Here is a 19,889-nt window from a genome sequence, read left to right as displayed (position 1 = left end):
TAAGGAGTTGTTTGCCAGCCAAAGCCTCTGCAAGACTATGGAGTCAAAGGAACAGACAAAACAGTTCTGGTGTGGAAAGATGTGGCCAGTCACATCACCTGGCTCTACTGACATCTAAAATGAACCCATTAGGAGATCCTGTCCCCAGGGAGGCAAGAAAAATCCTGGAAAGTTTATTGAGGATAAACCTGACACTTCAGTAAAATGATCACAGAATCAAAACATCCAGCTCTCAATTCCCAACCTTTAATCCTAGCACTCCTGAGGCAGAGGCAGACAAATCTCTTTAAGAGTTTGAGGCCAGCCTTGTCAGAATAGCAAGTTCCAGGCTAGCCAAGGCTAGATAGTGCTACCCTGTCTCAAAAAAAAGTAAAGTAAAATTTAAAAATGATAATAAAAAATTAGACAAGACAAAGCCTTAATGTGCTATGTAGAAATGCATCCCCGTGTATCTGAACTATAAGCAGAGTCCTCTACAGTTCCCAATGTTTATGAGGACTTAACCCCTGTCCCAGTGCCCTAGGGGAAGTTGGATCCTTCTAACCTGTTTTATAGCCTCTTCAATTTACAGTCATTCCACTCAAGGAGAAATATGGCTTTTGCCTTTAGCTCCCAGGAAATAATCTGGGCTTGCCTTGGGCTGCCCAGAGAGTAGCAATGAAATTGAGAATGCAGTTTTTGGATGGTACCAGCTAACCAACCACAAAGGTACCAATGGCCCAAAGGATATGTGGAGAAGTCCTGAGTGTCTAGACAGGAAACGCTCCTCTTCCCTGTAGACAGTCACACCATGAAGGACAACTATGTGCCCTCTCAGGAGACAGGAGAGCAGGAGCTCCACTTTTTTATTTGTCCTGACCCTGCGCCAAGCATATCTCCTACCTGGGATAAACTTACACACCCTTTCCATGAAATAGCTCATGCTGGCAAGTGTGGGTTCTGGTGGTCTTTAGTGAACGAGGAGACTGGAAGTCATCCAGTCCCTACCTTGCACTTGGTATCACAGTGAGGAAACTCAGAAGCTACTGCTCTAGGCTGTCTGTTAGCAACCCTATACTAACAACCAATGCGCAGCACACAACTTCCAGTGACAGAGGCAGGAATGATCTGTGGTTTGGCTCTACACCCTGATTGTGACCCTCAGCTCCTACAAGGCTTGTGTTACAGCTCGTGGGCCTTGAGTATCAGAACTCTTTGGCTCTTCTTTCTTGGTAGCTCCCTGGAATTCTAAGCCACTAGGGCCCACAGCTTCTCATCCTCATCTCTTCACAGTCCGTCCTCCCCCTTCCCCCCACCCCACCCCTTCCCCGCCACACATCTTCAGCATCCTTCCTTTTCTCATCTCCTTAGCTCCCTGCGGTTTCTGCTCTCTGGAATTTTCTGTCAAGTTTCTGATGCAACAGCTGCTGTCCCACCTGTTAGCACTGTCACAATTGCCCCCCTCCCTCCTTTTGTCCTTAGCACCTAAGCCTGCCGACCACCCACAAAGATCACAAGCAAGAAAAGACCACTAAGAAGGCTTTTATTGGCCTCCTGTTTGAATATCAGTAAGAGCTTAGAAGGCTTCCTCCCAGTTGATTCATAGAGTGAGCTCAATAGTCTAGTTATAGAACTAGGAAGACATGTGGCATATAAATGAAGGATTATATTTATGCTGATCACAACACAGCTTCCATGTCTACCATCCATAAAACTTTCATAACAACCAACCAGAAGTCCTATACTGCACCAATCACTGCCCACTTGCTGAGTTACTTGGGGAGGCGTCCCCCACTTCCCATGCTGACTGAGGATAGTTCACAATGCTAACCAGTGCCCTAGGGAGAGTTTAATCCCTCTAACCTATTACACAACCTCTCCATCTACAGAATTATTGTCAAACTCAGGGACAGCAATCATCTGGGACCCTAAACTCCTATAAGAAAAAAAAAATAACACCTCAAACATTTATTTCTGGCTGGGCAGTGGTGGTGCATGACTTTAATCCCAACACTCAGGAGGCAAAGGCAGGCGCATATCTGACTTCAAGGTCAGCCTGGTCTACAGAGCAAGTTCCAGGACAGTCAGGGCTACACAGGGAAACCTTGTCTTGAAAACAAACACGACAAAAAAAAAATTGATTTCTGAAGTTCAAAATTAAAGAGCTGTGTCACACAAAAGCCACCCACATCAAGCCCCACTAATAAGAAGAGGCATTCATTCTTAAAGAAAACTAGTCTGTAAGTATTAATTGGCATAGTTATATTTTAATTTCAAAAGTAAAAAATACATGTATAAAACTGTCAAAGAACCAATCTAATTAATAATAAAATATAAAATATTTTAAGTAAAAAGAAATATTAATTGAAAAATAGTAATTAAGAGCCCCACAAAAGACCTTTAAGCTTATTAGGAAGGACAGAGCTGACACAGCCTAAGGAAGAGGCTGGATCTTGACCTCGGTCTCCTGGCACACTACACTGTGAAGTCAAAGAGGGAACCAAATACTTGCAATCTTGACCTTCACCGGAGTCACTGCAGTGGCCTTGGCCATGGTCTGACAGCATCCTATCAGAGTTATACAAGTAGTTATCAACCAAGATGGCAGAGTTCGTCTTTAATTCTAGCAAATAATAACAAGGAAATAAACAAACAAATGACAGCAAGCCTGAAAACATGTGTTTGACTCATGGACACCAATGACAAAAAAGAGACCTGACTCCTGAGTTGTCCTCTGATCACTATGTGCACACCATGGACCATGTGTGTGTGCACGGACACACTAACCGAAACAGAGACAAGAAGGGGAAGTGGTGTTCTATTAAACTGCAGCCATCTCTCTGGCCTTCGGAAGAGGAACCCTGAGACTAAAGAGGCCTCTTGGGGTTCAAAGCCTGCAGGGAGAGGCTGAATCACTTACTATCCGGAGCACTGACTAAAAGGCAAAGGAGTCTGCTTAACCCTGAGGTCATGTGACAGGCCTACTAGCTCTTTCTGCTTATCTTGGAAGGCAGTTTCTGTATTTCTAGCTTACTGTAAAAGTCAAGTTTTAAATAATACTGATAAGCATCATCACTGCAATATTCTTTATAATAATCAAAAGCAAAGGGTATGGTTCTGTGCAGGAACACTGTCAGTACTCGAAGTAGTAGTGGTGGGGGCTGCAGACAAAGACTAAGTGACTAAACATGACCAAAATGCCAAGAGCTGGAAATTAAACTAAACAATTACAATTGGGAAATACCTTTACTACATAATAAGACTCCATCTTCCTGTTAGTCTGTTTCTGAAAACAGTTTAAGCCTTATAAACCACTGCCTGACAACCTTTCTGGCTTTAGAAATCTGAATTCTAAAAAAGCTGCTAATATTTATTGATTTAGGTTGAGGGTCCCAAATGCTTGGGATCCTCAGAAGTGCTTCAGTTCAGATCTCCTCAGACACGGAGTACTGGTATAACCGCAGTAAGCGGTCTTGGGGATAAGACAAGTCTAAACACAAACATCATGATGTCTCATATACCCTATGCTCAACTAAATGTGATTTTACATAATGCTTACAGCATCTGCTTTGACTACAAGCTGTCAGATGAATTTTCATGGCTGGCATCATGATAGTTTTTTAAAATTGCTGAATTTTGAGTATTTTGGATATCAACCTTTTAAGGAACTGGGATATCCAACTATGAGTAATGATACTCATAAAAGATAAAAACAGAAATTTTGATAGTATATTTTATTTCATTTCATTGAAAAATAACAAACCCAGATTTACAACTAAAAGCACTTGCCAAGCAAGTCTGACAACCTAAGCTTGCTTCCCAGAACTCACAGCTGGAAGGGAGAACAAAATCCCAAAAAGTTGTTCTTTCATCTCCACCATGTACTGGGGTAAGCCCACACTCATGAACATCATTTCACAAAATAATAATAAATACTATCATTACATATTAATATTTTTATGAAAAATAATATTTTTAAAACAAAACCTTATCGTCTTTGGAGAACAATTAGCTGCTGACGAATGCTGGAAGGGAGCATCAGGGCCGTCAGAGATGTAGCCACTGGTGAGCCCCCATGGTCCAATGGGTACATTCATAGCCATCCTCATGCTGAAGGCCCGGATGCAGTAAAATCACAACACCAAAACAAAACAAAAAGAAAATGGGAGGAAGTCTTGAAGGAAGGAGAGGAAAGGTTGATGAGGGTGAAAAGTAGAAACAATAGGGTGGGGTGTGTGATCAATGTATTATACCCAGGGAAGAAATTATCAAGACTAAAAAGAAAAAGTGCTAAAAATGAAAGGATATGGTTTTCCACTTTACAAATCATGTTAATGTTGAGCCTAGTTATCACACAGCTAGACTTCCCTATGTATAGCTATCATTACATCACAGGCCAAATCACTTTGGAAGATTCAACTAGATGATGATAGAGGCTGAATATCTTGGAATTACCATGAAAACTAGTTTGACTCTGTAATATTCTGGGGAAAAGCAAACCTAGGAACCTAGGGGTCCGTGGTCTGCACTCTGAAATGACTACTCTCCACCATTTCTTCAGTGTATGCGGCTACAGGGCAGAATGGGCTAAGAGACCTCCCACCTGATAGGAAACACATAAATGAGATGAGAGCACAGGGGACTGGAAACTCTGTTCTCTTAGCACAGAGCAGGAGCTCGCTCAAAGAAAGTTACCAAGAACCACTAAGCAGTAGATTCTCACCTCCAGGAATGTCTTAAGAGTTCTTGGCAGCTCTCTGATTGCATCAGAAAATCTACCCAGATCAAGAACACAAATATGTCAGACTCACATCCTCAGAACCACTGGGAATGAGAACCAGACAACAGATGACTGGGTCATGAGCAGCTGCTAAAGACGGCCTGGCTTAGTACAGGTGATAAGCATTAGGGAAATAAGAGTCAGTCTACCCTACAGGAGATGGGCACAGGAGATCGCTTCCTATGTGTAACCCCAACAGCACAGACATTAAGGGCAACATTGAATAAATGGGACCTACTAAAACTGAGAAGCTTCTGTAAAGCAAAGGACACTGTCACCAAGACAAAAAGGCAACCTACTAACTGGGAGAAGATCTTCACCAACCCCGCAACAGACAAAGGTCTGATCTCCAAAATATATAGAGAACTCAGGAAACTAGACTTTAAAATGCTAATTAACCCAATTAAAAAATGGGGCACTGAACTGAACAGAGAATTCTCAGCAGAGGAAGTTCAAATGGCCAAAAGACACTTAAGGTCATGCTCAACCTCCTTAGCGATCAGGGAAATGCAAATCAAAACAACTTTGAGATATCATCTTACACCTGTCAGAATGGCTAAAATAAAAAACACCAATGATAGCCTTTGCTGGAGAGGCTGTGGAGGAAGGGGTACCCTCATCCATTGCTGGTGGGAATGCAATCTTGTGCAACCACTTTGGAAATCGGTGTTTCGGTTTCTCAGGAAATTCGGGATCAACCTACCCCTGGACCCAGCAATACTACTCCTGGGAATATACCCAAGAGATGCCCGATCATATGACAAGAGCATTTGTTCAACTATGTTCATAGCAGTATTATTTGTAATAGCCAGAACCTGGAAACAACCTAGATGTCCTTCAATGGAAGAATGGATGAAGAAAGTGTGGAATATCTACACATTAGAGTACTATGCTGCGGTAAAAAACAATGACTTCTCGAATTTTGCATGCAAATGGATGGAAATAGAAAACACTATCCTGAGTGAGGTAACCCAGACCCAAAAAGATGAATATGGGATGTACTCACTCATAATTGGTTTCTAGCCATAAACAAGGGTCACGGAGTCTACAATTGGTGATCCCAAAGAAGCTAAGTAAGAAGGTGAACCAAAGGAAAAACATATAGTTGTCCTCTTGGCTATGGGAAGTAGACAAAATGGCCAGGGAGAAAATTGAGATCTTGGGAGTGGGGTGGGATAGGGGTAAGGGGAGATGGGGAGAGAAAAGGGAGAAGGTGAGAATGGGGGGAACTTGGGGAAAAAGGAGGATTGGGATAAAGGAAGGTTGGACAGGGGAGCACGGAACCACAATTCTTAGTTAAGGGAGCCACCTTAGAGTTGGCAAGAGACTTGAACCTAGAGTGGCTCCCAGATGCCCAAGCCAAGGTCCCCAGTTAGTTCCTTGGGCAGCTGAGGATAGGGAACCTGAAATGACCCTATCCTATAGCAATACTGATGAATATCTTGCATATCATCATAGAACCTTCATCTGGTGATGGATGGAGATAGAGACAGAGACCCACACTGGAGCACTGGACTGAGCTCCCAAGGTCCCAATGAGGAGCAGAAGGAGGGAGAACATGAGCAAAGAAGTCGGGACCACGAGGGGTGCACCCACCCACTGAGACAGTGGAGCTGATCTATTGGGAACTCACCAAGGCCAGCTGGACTGTGACTGAAAAAGCGTGGGATAAAACTGGACTCTCTGAGCATGGCGAACAATGAGGGCTGATGAGAAGCCAAGGACAATGGCACGGGGTTTTGAACCTACGTAATGTGCTGGCTTTGTGGGAGCCTAGCCAGTTTGGATGTTCACCTTCCTAGAAATGGACGGAGAGGGGAGGACCTAGGACTTACCACAGGGCAGGGAACCCTGACTGCTCTTTGGACTGGAGAGGAAGGGGGAGAGGAGTGGGGGGAGGGGGAGAAGGGTGGAGGGGGGAAAGGGTGGGAGGAGGGGGAGGGAAATGGGAGGCTGGGAGGAGGTGGAAACTTGTTTTTTTTTTTCTCCTTTTCTCAATAAAAAAATGGAAAAAAAAAGTCAGTCTATAGGATCGAAGAAATGTTTATAAACTACATGCCTGACAAAGAATTAACATCCAAAACACAGAAGCTAAGCAATCCCCAGTATCATAATAAAAACAACAATAACAAATCCCACCCCGTAGCATTAAGCAAGGCCCAGGAAGGTGGAGGAAAAGCTTCATCTGTAGTTGAGTGGGTAAATAAGGTGGGTTCTTCTGAGACATTCTCCTCCATGATACACTGCAAAAATATAAAACTCAGCTGGGTGATGGTGGCGCACACCTTTAATCCCAACACTCAGGAGGCGGAGGCAGAGGCAGAGGCAGAGGCAGGCGAATCTCTGTGAGTTCGAGGCCAGTCTTGTCTACAAAGGGAGTTTCAGGACAGCCAGAGCTAAACAGTGAAACCCTGTCTTGAAAAACTTAATATATACATGTACACACACACACACACACACACACACGCACACACCTCAGGAAAATTAAAGAAAAAGGCACAATAAATAAACTATGAAAATACAGACTAAGTTAATGATCTCACAAATGAATTATCTCATCTAAAAAAATAAAAATATGTAAGTATGTGTATACCTATGTGTATATATGGGAAGAGGGGCAGTGGAGAAACTATGAGGGAACCAGGAGACATCTACAGAAACAGTAACAGCAGCCGACTCTAAATCAGCTTTTCTCAACCAAGATCTCATCTAAACCACGGAGCCCAGACACATGCTGATATTCTCTCAGGTCTCAGAAATACCAAAGAGGTGTCTCTAATGAGAATTTCAAAAACAGCTTTATGTTCTGTAGGAAATTATGTAGTGAAGAGTACCTTTGTACTAACTTAGAAGAACAGCAACAGCAAACAAACTAAGATTGAACACAGAAGACCGGGCTGGTAAAGGCATTTGCTGCCGAGTCAGCTGTCCTGAGCAGGGTTCCCAGGACTCACACAGGGTAGAAGAAGAGAACCAACTCCTACCAGTTGTCCTCTGACCTCGACACACTTGCCCTAACACCACATGTATATGTGTGCATGCGCACACACATTCACACACAATGTAAATAATAATTAAACAAAAACTGCAAGTTTAACTATTTGAAAGATAAAGAAAACATGGAACTGAGAATGCAAACTCTTTTAACGACGCCCACGGGGTTCTATAAGGCTCTTAACATGAACACATGCTCCCTCCCACTGTGAGGTGCAGAAAACCACTCATTCTTCTAATCAACTTACACACAGTAAAGGGCCACCTTCCTTCTGGGGTCTTCTACTTCCTGTCATAAGAGTGTAGAATGTCAAGAATTTGTTATAGAAAAAACCTGCAGTTTCTTAATTACATTTCCCTTTATTTTGACTACTCCTAGAAATTTAAAGAAAGTTCATGTGGATTTTTAAACTTAAAGGTAAACATATTTACAGGAATTAGTGTTACATTTTTTGCTGCGTGGTTTTAGGACACTCATTTTTCCCAAAATAGTAATATATTTCAAGTTATTATCTGTGTCTGTATATAGAAGTTTTAAAAATATACAGTAAAACATCTAGGATAATTATTTTATAGTATTATAAATTATACATATTTAAATTTATATGTTGTACTTTTTATAATATTATAAATTATAATGTTATAATATTAACATCTGAGCTACTTAGGAGGCATTTTTCAAAAGTGCTCATGTAATGGTTGGCAGAACTCAAACTATTTATAAATACCCAATGTTCTGATTCTTTGAGATTAAAACATTATATAATCGAATCTTTATACTTTCCTCAATTAGATCTTCTCTGTACCTAATATATAGACATATATTGTTAAAAGATGGCTGAATTTTGAGGAAAATCTGCTTTAAATTATCTCATTCTTTTTATTAAATATGGCTTTGTGGACCAGCACATAGTGTGTGGTATTCTTTGGTTTAAGATACTTCTCTGGTGAAGGTAAACTTGCTCAACTTCCATCTGAAAGGGAAAGTGGTCCACTGCAGAACATGTGAGAGTGACGATCTTCCGCTGCTCCTTTGTAAAAGCCTAAGCCAAACAACTTTTTTTTTTTTTTTTTGAGACAGGGTTCCTCTATAGCTTTGGTGCCCATCCTGGAACTAGCTCTTGTAGACCAGGCTGGCCTCGAACTCCCAGAGATCCGCCTACCTCTGACTCCCCTAGTGCTGGGATTAAAGGCGTGCGCCACCACAGCCGGGCCCGCCAAACAACTTTTAAATCACAGAATAGATATTCATTAAAAGGTAACATTCGCTAAGCGATGGTGGTGCCCACCTTTAATCCGGACTTGGGAGGCAGAGGCAAGTGGATCTCTGAGTTTGAGGCCAGCCTGGTTTACAGAGTGATTTCCAGGACAGCCAGCATCACAACAGAGAAACTCTGTCTCAAAAACACAAAAAAGAAAGAGAGAGAGAGAGAGAGAGAGAGAGAGGACAACATTCAATTTTAAATGACGTTTACACTATTAATTATACTAATGTTCATGAACACTTTAAACATTTTAAAACGTTTTCAGTATACACATTTAGTTTGCCTATGATTTAAAAATGAGTAACTTTGGCTTCTGTATTAATATTTACAGTTGGGGATACAGCTCAGATGGTAGAGTCTGCTATGCAGAGGACCTGGGTTCTACCCTCCAGCACCACATAAACCACAAGGTGGTTTACAACTCTGAATCCAGCACGTAGAGGTGGATGCAGGAGGGTCAGAAGTTCAAGGCTTGTTTCAGCTACACAGAGAATTCAAGATCTGCCTAGGGTACAGGAGACCCTGTCTCATTTTTAAAATAAGTCCAGCAAAGAGCATCTATTGATAACAAAAGCATTTCTTCCCTGTGCTGTTTTATCTACAATTTCAAGGTGCTGATGGTGAGTTCCTTCCACTTTCATTCTGTTCTATGCAGTATCTGGACATGGCAAAATAATTACATGACCACAAACCCCTGTTGTAATAAAGTGATCATTTAAAACAAGACCATCCAAAGATTAAATAACAAAAAAGTGTTACTGTTAGTGCTTGAAAGGATCACAAGAAAATAAACCCTTACAAGAAGTTTCTTGGAAACAATTCACAGTAAATAAAAGGCTATTTACTGTAAAAATAAATTTAAAATGAGAAAGCGTTGAAAACTGAGCTTTGCTAAATTTCTAGGTACTTCACATCCTGACTGGACCTTTTTCCTAGAAAATGATTCAAACTGTGGAAAGAAGACACTTCAACTGAAATCATTAAAATTCAGCCTGCAAAGTCATGGTCAAATTGGGTCAGTTAAATCCATCCTTAGAAGTAGCCAAACCAATTAAGCCAACAACTGACAAGTGGGGCTTCACAAATCCTACTAAAAATCTTCTAAACAACAAAAGAAACAAACAACTGGGTGAAGAGGAAGTCCACACAATGGGAGAGAATCTTTGCCAGCTCTTCATCTGATAGAGTATGAATATCCAGAACATATAAACAAACAAACAAACCAAACAGATGATCCACTCAGCCTGGGACTTGAACAGAGAGTTCTCAAAATAAAAAATTAAAACAAAAAAATTAAAAAGGGTAAGAAATATCTCCAGAAAGAAAGGAAGGCAGGCAGACAGGGCAGTGGTGGCACACACTTTTAATCCCAGCACTTGAGAGGCAGAGGCAGGAGGATTTCTGAGTTCGAGGCCAGCCCAAACCCTATCTCGAAAAAAAAAAAAAAAAAAGGAAGGAAGGAAGGAAAAAATGTTCATTAGGGAAATGCAGATCAAAATAATTAAGATTTCATACTACCCCAGTCCAAATGACAAAGATCAACAAAACAACAGAAAAATGCTGGAGAGGGATGTGTAGAAAAGGGAAATATCATTCACTGTTGGAAGCATTGCCAACTGGTGCAGCTACTATAGAAATCGGAGTGGAAAATTCTCAAAAAGCTAAAAATAAAAGTCTGCCACATGACTCAGCTATACCACTCCTTGACAGCCATGCCCAAAGGACTTAGCGCCCTACTCCACTTGCTCAGCCATGTCCATGGTTGTTCTAATCACTGTGACTTGGAAGTGGAAACAATTTAAATGTCCTTCAGACAAACGGTTACTTTTCTTTTCCTTTGTTCTTTTTGGTTTTTCAAGACAGTGTTTCACTGTGTAGCCCTGGCTGCCCTGGAACTCATAGTGATCTGGCCTGCCTCTACTTCCCAAGTGCTAGGATTAAAGGTGTGCACCACCACTGCCCAGCACAAACCCAATTTCTAATTCGACTTAAGACTCACTTAACAAAAAAGAAATCCTGAAACGTAGCCAATTACCTAGTGTTCATGAAGTCATTGGTCCCGGAGAACATACAACTGCCACTTTATAAACCAGCATAATCCTAAGTACATTCTAAATATTTATACTTATACTCACAGATAAGTGCAGCCATCACCCTTATGAAGAAAACTTCTCTTTGAAACAGAAGAGACCATTGCAGAAAACCATAGCCAATTTAAATGTAGAATTGTGGAGCTCAGTAACAATGGATCCATCTACAGAACAGCTCCTGCACCTAAGGCTCAGGGAACACTGCAGAAGATGCGGCAGGAAGATTGTAAGAGCCAGACCAGGGAGTTAGCTGTGAGACTGAGTCCTTTAGCAGTGTCAGAAACTGCACCTATGAAGCCTCACCGACACGACTGCCGAAACATGTCCTGAACGAGGGCAACATCAAGAAACATGCTAATGTGGATGTGGGGGGGGCTCTCATAAGATCTCAACTCTACATAAAGGACAGGGGGATTACTGAAAGTGGGAGAAACAGTTTTCCCCAGGGAAGACCCCATCACTTGGATATCTAATACCAAACGGTCAGCCCTGAAAACATTCATATGGGTAATATATAGACTGAGGAGGTTATATATAAATGTATATACATATATGCATAAAAAAGAGGCTATAATTTTGAAAGGGAGAAAGGGTAGGGTTTGGAGGGAAAAAAGGGAAAGGAAAGGAAGAAATAATACCAGAAATAAAAATAAAAACGAGAAACCAAATCATTATTGTTCCAACTGAAAACTGATGTGTCATGATCTAATTGCGACAGAAATAAACCATTTTTAATCCCAAATATGCTTATTTTGAATTCTTCAGAGAACAGTAACCTAGAAGGGTTGATATGTTGAAGTGGGGGAGTCTAAGATGGTACAACTACCATGCTCACAAATAACCCTTTACAAAGATCTCCAGAAACAAGTATTTTTAAATGTTTTACTCAGTTCCTCACCAGCAGCCACAGTCCACCCCAACAGAGCCTCCTCCTAAATGTGACCAAAGCCAACTTGGAAACTTTGCTTCTCATATTTGCAGCTTGGCCTTTCATTCAAGACCTAAGCAAAGCTTCCTCTCACCAACTTGGCAGAGCTAGCCAACAGACAACACAAACAAAATCCTTCTACTCATGCAAAATTTTCCATTACTTTCTTGGAAGCAAGAAGCTATAACATACAGTTAATGAAAAGGGGAGGAGATCATTTCTAACCTATTTTTTTCTAGATACAGTTCATATCCCTAACACTTTCTCCCTAAAACATTTGCTTCTTTCTGATGTTTGCCCTAGCATGTTGGCATGTTTACAGAGAGAGCCCTCAGACTTGCTTGCCCGTAGTTTCTAAAGGACTCTTCAGGAAACGTTCAACTTCTGCCAGGCTCTAGTATCTCAGCATTTCCAACAGGCTGCCGCATGGACCCTACTGGGTAAGCGAAGCACTCTACCTTTAATAATGACACTCTTCCTGAACCTCTTTACCCCAGAAAACAGCATGCAAAGCTCAGCCATTCGGGCAACAGCTATGACCTCCACTCTGCTCTCACATGCCTAAAATTAAAATGTAGTAAATTGATTTAAATTGAATTAATTTCTTATAATTAAACTTTTAAAATATAGCATATTTTATATATTACTGCAATAAAAACATGTCTTTTGAACACATTTTTCCGAACACAGCTTAGACTTTCCTATCTATAGCACTAGAAATCCAGGGAGAAGGCTGTAACCCAGTGAGCACCATCCTCAGCATCCCGCTGCCCTAGTTACTTCTCTGCTGCTAGAATATAACACCGACCAAAGCCACTTGCAGAGGAAGCTTCTAGATGGCTTCTCGGCCACCACCATCACTAAGGGAAGTCGGGGTAGGAGTTTGAGGCAGGAACTGGAACAGACCAGGAAGGGTTGTCGCTTACTTCTCTTGGCTTGCTCAGCTACCTCTCCTCGTACAGCCAAGTTCTAGCTACCCAGGGATGCACTGTGCACAGGACGTCTCTTACATCAATTATCAATCAAGAAAATGCCCACAGACATATCCACAGGCCAATTTGATGGAGCCAATTCTTCAACTGAGATTCCTTCTTTCTGTCTAGGTTTGTGTCAAGTAGACAAAAACTGTGACTACTCATAAATACAAGACTGTTTTTCCTAGGAAATAACCAGCCGAAACTAACTACATTTATTGGTGCTCTTTCCAATCAGCTGAGAATTCTAACTGAGCTGTCTCAGCCCTCATATCCTTCAGCACACACAGTCAGAATGCACGTTCTTCTGCCAATTCATCCTTTTGGACAAATAATTCCTATCCCACACTTCTATACTTCAGCATAGTTCTGTAGCAATGGCCCACCTAGACCCTTATCCTGGGAAGAAAAGATTCTCCCACCACACTAGGGACCTATGGGTAAAGCAATACAATGTGAATTCTTCTTCATATGGTCATAAAACTCCCCAGTAATATGTCAATCAAGCCTTAAAACAAGTTCTTTCGCATGACTGCTCTTCCAGAGGACCAGGGTTCTATTCCCAGCACCCACATGGCTGCTAACAACTGTCTATAACTCCAAGATCTGACACCCTCACACAGACATACATGCAGGCAAAACACTAGTGCACATAAAATAAAAACAAATAAAAAAAAACCAAGCTCCTTCAAATCTTCCTTCTACCGCTATTTTCAAGTATTGTGAGAGGATGGGTGCTCAGAGAACAGCTGTGCTAACCTTACAGGAGAGTCTATTGGGACAGGGAGTAAAGGAGCCTGCTACTAAGTGGCACCACGGCTCACTGAGATAAAGAAGACTACAGCATTCCTTGCCTTATAATGATTTCTATGAGCATTTTGTTTCAGACTTGCCAAGGAAAGCCATGTAGTCACTAGAGAGGTAAAATAGACACTGAAACTACGGAGAAGTTAAGTTTAAATTACAAGTTACAGAGTGAAATATGGAATAAAGTAAAGAAGAAACCAAAGTCAGATTTGCCAACCACAAATGGCCAGAGTTGGATGATTCTAAGTAAATGTTAAACATGCTAAAGTAATAAAATACTGGGCATATTTTAGTTAACTATACTTTGCTCGCATGATAGCAGAGGGCAGCATGAAGTAGAAAGTCTCCGGGAGGGAGAATGTGTGTCCCAAATTGATGGGTGCTTGTTTGTCTTGCCTTGAAGAGAACCGAAGGCAACACAGCTGAAGTATGGTGACGCAGGCTGGCATCTGCATCCAGCAGCACCTATAACAAACATGCAATGAACTGGGCTGTCTAAATTTCTCTAAAATTCCTGAAATATGAGCACAGGAGGAACAATTAGCTACAAGTGTAGTAACAACAAAGAATCCAAGTTTTCTCAATTTTAAAATCCCAATGTTTTAAAGCGTGAAAGTATTTTTACAAGTCATTTGGCAACGAACACTTGTCTGACTTGAACCCACAAATATTTTTATAATGCTTTTATACGAACTGGTGGTAAAAGCCTCACCTCAATGGATCTGAGAATAGTCTTTATTTTCCCCCATTAAATGTGACTGTTCATCAGTCTCACTTATATGTGATTATTAATATGTAATTAAAGACGAATGCCTCAGATGCTGCTAGGGTTATTATAGCTCTCTCTCACTCACGTGCACTCACGTTCTCTCTCTTTAAATGCATGTATGTATACATTATACATATATAAGTATGTATGTACACACATATGCACACACAGAAGACCTTTCTAATTCAAGGCTAGTCTGGTTTACAGAGTGAATTCCAGGACAGCCAAGGCTATAGAGAAACCCTGTCTAAAAAAAAAAAAAGAAAAAAGAAAAGAGAAGAAAAAAGTAAAGGAAAGAAGGAAAGGAAGGAAGGAAGGAAGAAAAGAAAGGAAAGAGAAAAAGAAAAAGGTCTGGTTGTGCATGCCTGTAATCCCAGTGTTTGGGAGGCAGCGATAGACAATTGGGGCTTACTGCCCTGTAAATATAGTTAGATCAGTGGGCTCCAGTGTTGGTGAGAAACTCTGTCTCAAAAAATAAAGTGACAGAGATGATTGAGGAAGTCACCATGCACACACAGTCATACACAACACAAACATGTACACATATATACACACAAAAGTGAAACTACTTACTTGTCGAGTTTTAGTGTAGCATCAAAGAAAATCTGCAATTATCTGCAAAGACTGACAAAATACGTTCCCTTTTTTCTAACTATGTACCTGCCTGAAGCCAGTCAGAGTTTCTTCATCATTCAAATTCATGGTCCTAAAGACAGGTACAGATGAGAATTCTAATTCTCTAAAGTCAGACATGAATTTGTAAAAATGTTATAACAAAAAAAAAAACAACTCCACAACTTTCTTCTACTTTATAAAGTTACTTTTCATAAGATATCTATTCTAGTATATAATACCTTTAATATTAATTTAAATTAATTGATCAATTTTAAATTTCTCAATTTTAATTTTAAATACAGGGAATATAGTTAGCACAAAAACACAGCTCTCGGGCTGGAGAGATGGCTCAGAGGTTAAGAGCATTGTCTGCTCTTCCAAAGGTCCTGAATTCAATTTCCAGCAACCACATGGTGGCTCACAACCATCTGTAATGGGGTCTGGTGCCCTCTTCTGGCCTGCAGGGATACACACAGACAGAATATTGTATACATAATAAATAAATATTTTTTTAAAAAAAACACACAGCTCTCATCTGAACGAGAATAAATTTTTTTTTATTCTGTAGCCAAATTTAAATAATCAAATTTGATTTATGTTATCCCAAATCCATGTTCTAGCATGGAAACAGTTTCATAAAGTTTCTACAGTAAGAGAACCAGGAAGTCATACATGAAGATACTTTTAAATAACGTGCTGGAAAGACTGCTTAAGCTATCTGGTTACAGCAATGTAGAGAAACAGTGATGGGCCTTGGCTATTAGCACTAAGCCCTGCACTGGGGAAACAGGCTATGCTAACATGTCACAATAGGGTTTGTTGTTCTCCTTTAATCTGTTGGTATATTAGGTGGCACACAGTGGCATATGGACTTGCCTAAAAACAGCCCAAGATAAACTGCAATTAGGTTCTGTGAGGTCAACACGCCATCCTCTCCACATCACTGAGGTCCCAATCAGTCAATCAGCCTTTGTATACACAGCATTTTCCTGGAATTCTCATTCATAACTGTAAAACAAACAGCACCTCAAAAACAAGAAGCCCCAGGGCTCTCAATAATGATGAATAGTGTAAACAAGTCTTGAGATTAGTTTGGGTGCCTAAAAACAACTTACAAACCAACAGCTAGCACACAGTAGCAGATTCTGTAGACCTGAATATTTACAATTCACCAAGCTTTTGTTAAACGCTTTTAAACTTATTTTGTTAATAACTCAAAACAACCTTAAGAAATAGGTAGAAAACATGATGCCTTTCACAGAGAGAAATCCAATAACTGAGAGACCAAGGCACAGACACAGTTAAACATCCCCAGCACACAGTGAATCCTTAACACAGAGCATATGATTTCACAACACATGCTCGTAATTGTGACTAATAACAAAGATGCTTATCAATAAGACAACAGTGAGAGCCAGGTAGTTCATCTAAAAAATATCGATGCAGTCAGAAACAACCAAACGCAAAGCTAATTCCTTCAGAATGGGAAGGAGACAATTTAAGGAAGGTCACATGAACGGAAAAAGGCCAAGTAAATCGCTCACAGACAGCGCTAGTGTTTGAGTGGATGCCTCAAGTGTGGGTCTAAGGAGTCATCATTAGGCTAAAGAATCATCCAAATCACCGGTTTGGAAGACTAGCAGAAGGACGCTGTTATCCCTTTATAGCTGAGTTCATTCATGCTATTGATGCATTCTTGCGATTGACAGCTTCCTTGTAGTATAACCTTCAGTGAAAGTCTCAGGATATTTCCTAATTCTTATGTCCAGAGAGAGTGGCCACACCTTACATGAATTAAGGCTGAAGAAGGCTAACTCTCAGGTCTCCAGCATGCTGACTGGGCTTAGTACAGGAAGGGCACGTACTGTCAATATTTATGAAGGAGTCTTATTAAGGTCAAGAACAGCAATTTCTTCCAATTTTAAATTCTTCAAAGCTAAAAATTTTGCTGGAATATTCAGATAAACTCTGCATAATCTTGCATTTCTCCTTTCTGTAATATTTAAACTATGAATCATCTTTATTGGAGATGATTTTTTTTAAGTGAGGGATCTAATATATAGAAGAGAAAAAGAAGTGGGTGGCAGAGCAGCACTTGTGGTTTTTGCAATGCAGCATTCAAACCAACTAAGGAAGTTAGAACAGAAAGTGAGGTGAGACCTCAGAGTTCGTCCACAACTCCGTGCAATGTGTTACTAAGTGAGGGACTGACTACATAACCCATCAGAGAGAAAGGTGGAAAACTGACTCAGTTATGCATTTGGGAGGCTAGAATGGAAAATATAGCTTGTCTAAAATCTACAACAGAGAGAGAGAGAGAGAGAGAGAGAGAGAGAGAGAGAGAGAGAGAGAGAACAAGCTTCTCTAAAGATCTTTAGATTAGGAAAAGCTTCTAATGTACAAGGGCGACAAATGGCCAACAATACTTTCTTTTTAAGTATTCCCTCACTTTACATCAGTGATTATGCAAAGAAATAGAATTTTTCACAGCTTCATTAATGTCCACTGCAACACTATTTTTGCCTTGAGTCTCCAAGTTTATCAGACCCCAATCTTCTATCTGCAGTTACGGAAGTAACTATGAAGGTGAGAAACAAAGCTCAGCGCCGTAACTGTGCTCTTTGGTATTTTCCACAGTTAAGTGGGCTGTCATCCAACCTCCCTGCCTCCTAACCACAGCCATGCTTCAACATATGGTGTGCAGAACTGCACTGACTCAACATTTTGCTAGATCAGAAGCGCAACCACGACTATGAAGCAAAGCGGTTATCAGGGGCTGCAGATTCCACAGGCCACCATGGTTCTTTTGCATGATCCAAGTGAAATTCCAAGAAAAAGTGGCAAAGATGGAGGGTAGGACTGCAAATGACGCTCAGCTGGAGAAGGCTTGGGCAGCACACACCAGGCCCTGGGCTTGATCGCCTGAATCACAGTGGTTTATGCATTTAATCCCAGTAATCAAGGAGGTGGTTGCAGGAAGAGGAACAGAAGTCCAAGGTCATTCTCAGCTACACAGTAAGTTCAAAGCCAGCCTAAGCTAAAGACTCTGTCTTTTAAAACTGACTTTTTGTTTGTTTGTTTTAGGTAAAGGGTACCTGGCAGATTCCCATGTGGGGCTGAGGCAGAAGAGGGGTTCTACATTTTCTGGCAGGCTGATGTAAATTTCTGAAAGGCAGACTATAAGGCCCTGCTTCACTGTGAGCTGCTAGCTTTGGTACATCACATACACATACGCATATGTATAACATACACATATACACATACAAATACACGTGTGTACAATGCATACACACATCACATACAAATACACATGTGTGTACAATGCATACACACATCACATACAAATACACATGTGTGTACAATGCATACATACATCACATACACATACAAATATACACATAGAATTCAAGCACTAAACACAATGCAGATATAGGTATGGTTGAGAGCATATAAAGCAATGGGTGACTTATGAGCAGCATAAGGAACCTTTCACATGAACACAGCTAAAAGCTAATGAAATCCTACTAACTAACAAAAGGAAACATGTTAACAGAATACTTAAGAAGGCATTATACTTGGAGGAACTTTCTAAAACATCTTCATTCAAGCTACCATTGTTTTCACATTTCTACCATGGGACTCAGAATACTGGGCCAATGCCAAATATACGTTGTGTTTGAAATGTGGCCCAAGACAGCTTCTAAAATGGACAGGCAAGTCATTACCTACTCTTAAATATCTAAATAGATTCTTTTGTTTAATTTGAAATTCAAGTTAAAATTTCCTAGTAAACAATGTGGCTATTCCAAAAGCAGACTGAGTGATTTATGTTGAGCAGCGTGCACAAGCACTTAGTCTAAAACACTATGTGCACACTTAGCTGCACTAACACTGTTAGGGTGCCCTCCAAAATGTGGACTACCAGGGCCCAGACAACAAAGGTCACCTGTCACTGGGAAGTGAAAAGAATCATGTGATTCAAACCAACATCAGGCACAGAGAAATAATAGCATTGGAAAATATTTTCATTGCTTTTATATTCTATAAGAGATGAATATTTTTTGTCAATGAGATTTTAAATTCCTGTAATATGACAAAATAAATGATTCTCTGGTAGTTCACAACAGACCATCAAATCAAAGCAGGATGGAGGAGCTTTCCAGGGAGACAACCTAAGGTGTGCTCACTTAGAAAAAGTCCAAAGTGCATGTTTCCTGTCCTTTGCCTACCCTCTCATTTTATGTGTATTTTATTTAAGAACATTATCCATTATCTATTTTTCTGTATGTAGTCAGCCTTAATTGTTTTAATGTTGAGAAATAAGCAAACATGACTCCTTACATTTAGTTATACTGGACTGAGTGTAAAGATGATAGAAAGACCACAGGCAGTGTTCGCCACAGGTCACAGCATTTCAAAGAGATCCCAGGCAAAAGTTTGAAGATGATGTGATCAGAATTAGAAGAAATGAATAAAATGTATCTGAGTATAAAACAAAACTCTAAGACACACTGCAAAGCCCAGCTAGTGAAGCAGCTGTCCGTGTAAGAAGATAAATCCTCCCTGACAAACTGCGCACACTTACATCTCACAAGAAACGGTAAAGGATGCACAAGGGAGCTATCTAATAACCACCTGATTTCAAATGCAGATTATAAATCTAAACACAGAAGATAAAGACAAGGAAT

The 19,889-nt window shown here is 40.6% G+C and overlaps 1 protein-coding gene across 1 annotated transcript in view; it reads right to left on the bottom strand.

The window, feature by feature from the left end:
- Positions 1–19,889, bottom strand: part of LOC121439092 (N-chimaerin) — a 141,223-nt gene that overhangs the window by 100,396 nt on the left and 20,938 nt on the right. The window lies entirely within an intron of this gene.

This window comes from Microtus oregoni, unplaced genomic scaffold (assembly GCF_018167655.1).
Source record: "Microtus oregoni isolate MIOR12 unplaced genomic scaffold, Mior012 000060F_002, whole genome shotgun sequence".
Lineage (NCBI taxonomy): Eukaryota > Metazoa > Chordata > Mammalia > Rodentia > Cricetidae > Microtus > Microtus oregoni.
This window is presented reverse-complemented; position numbering and strand designations above follow the sequence as displayed.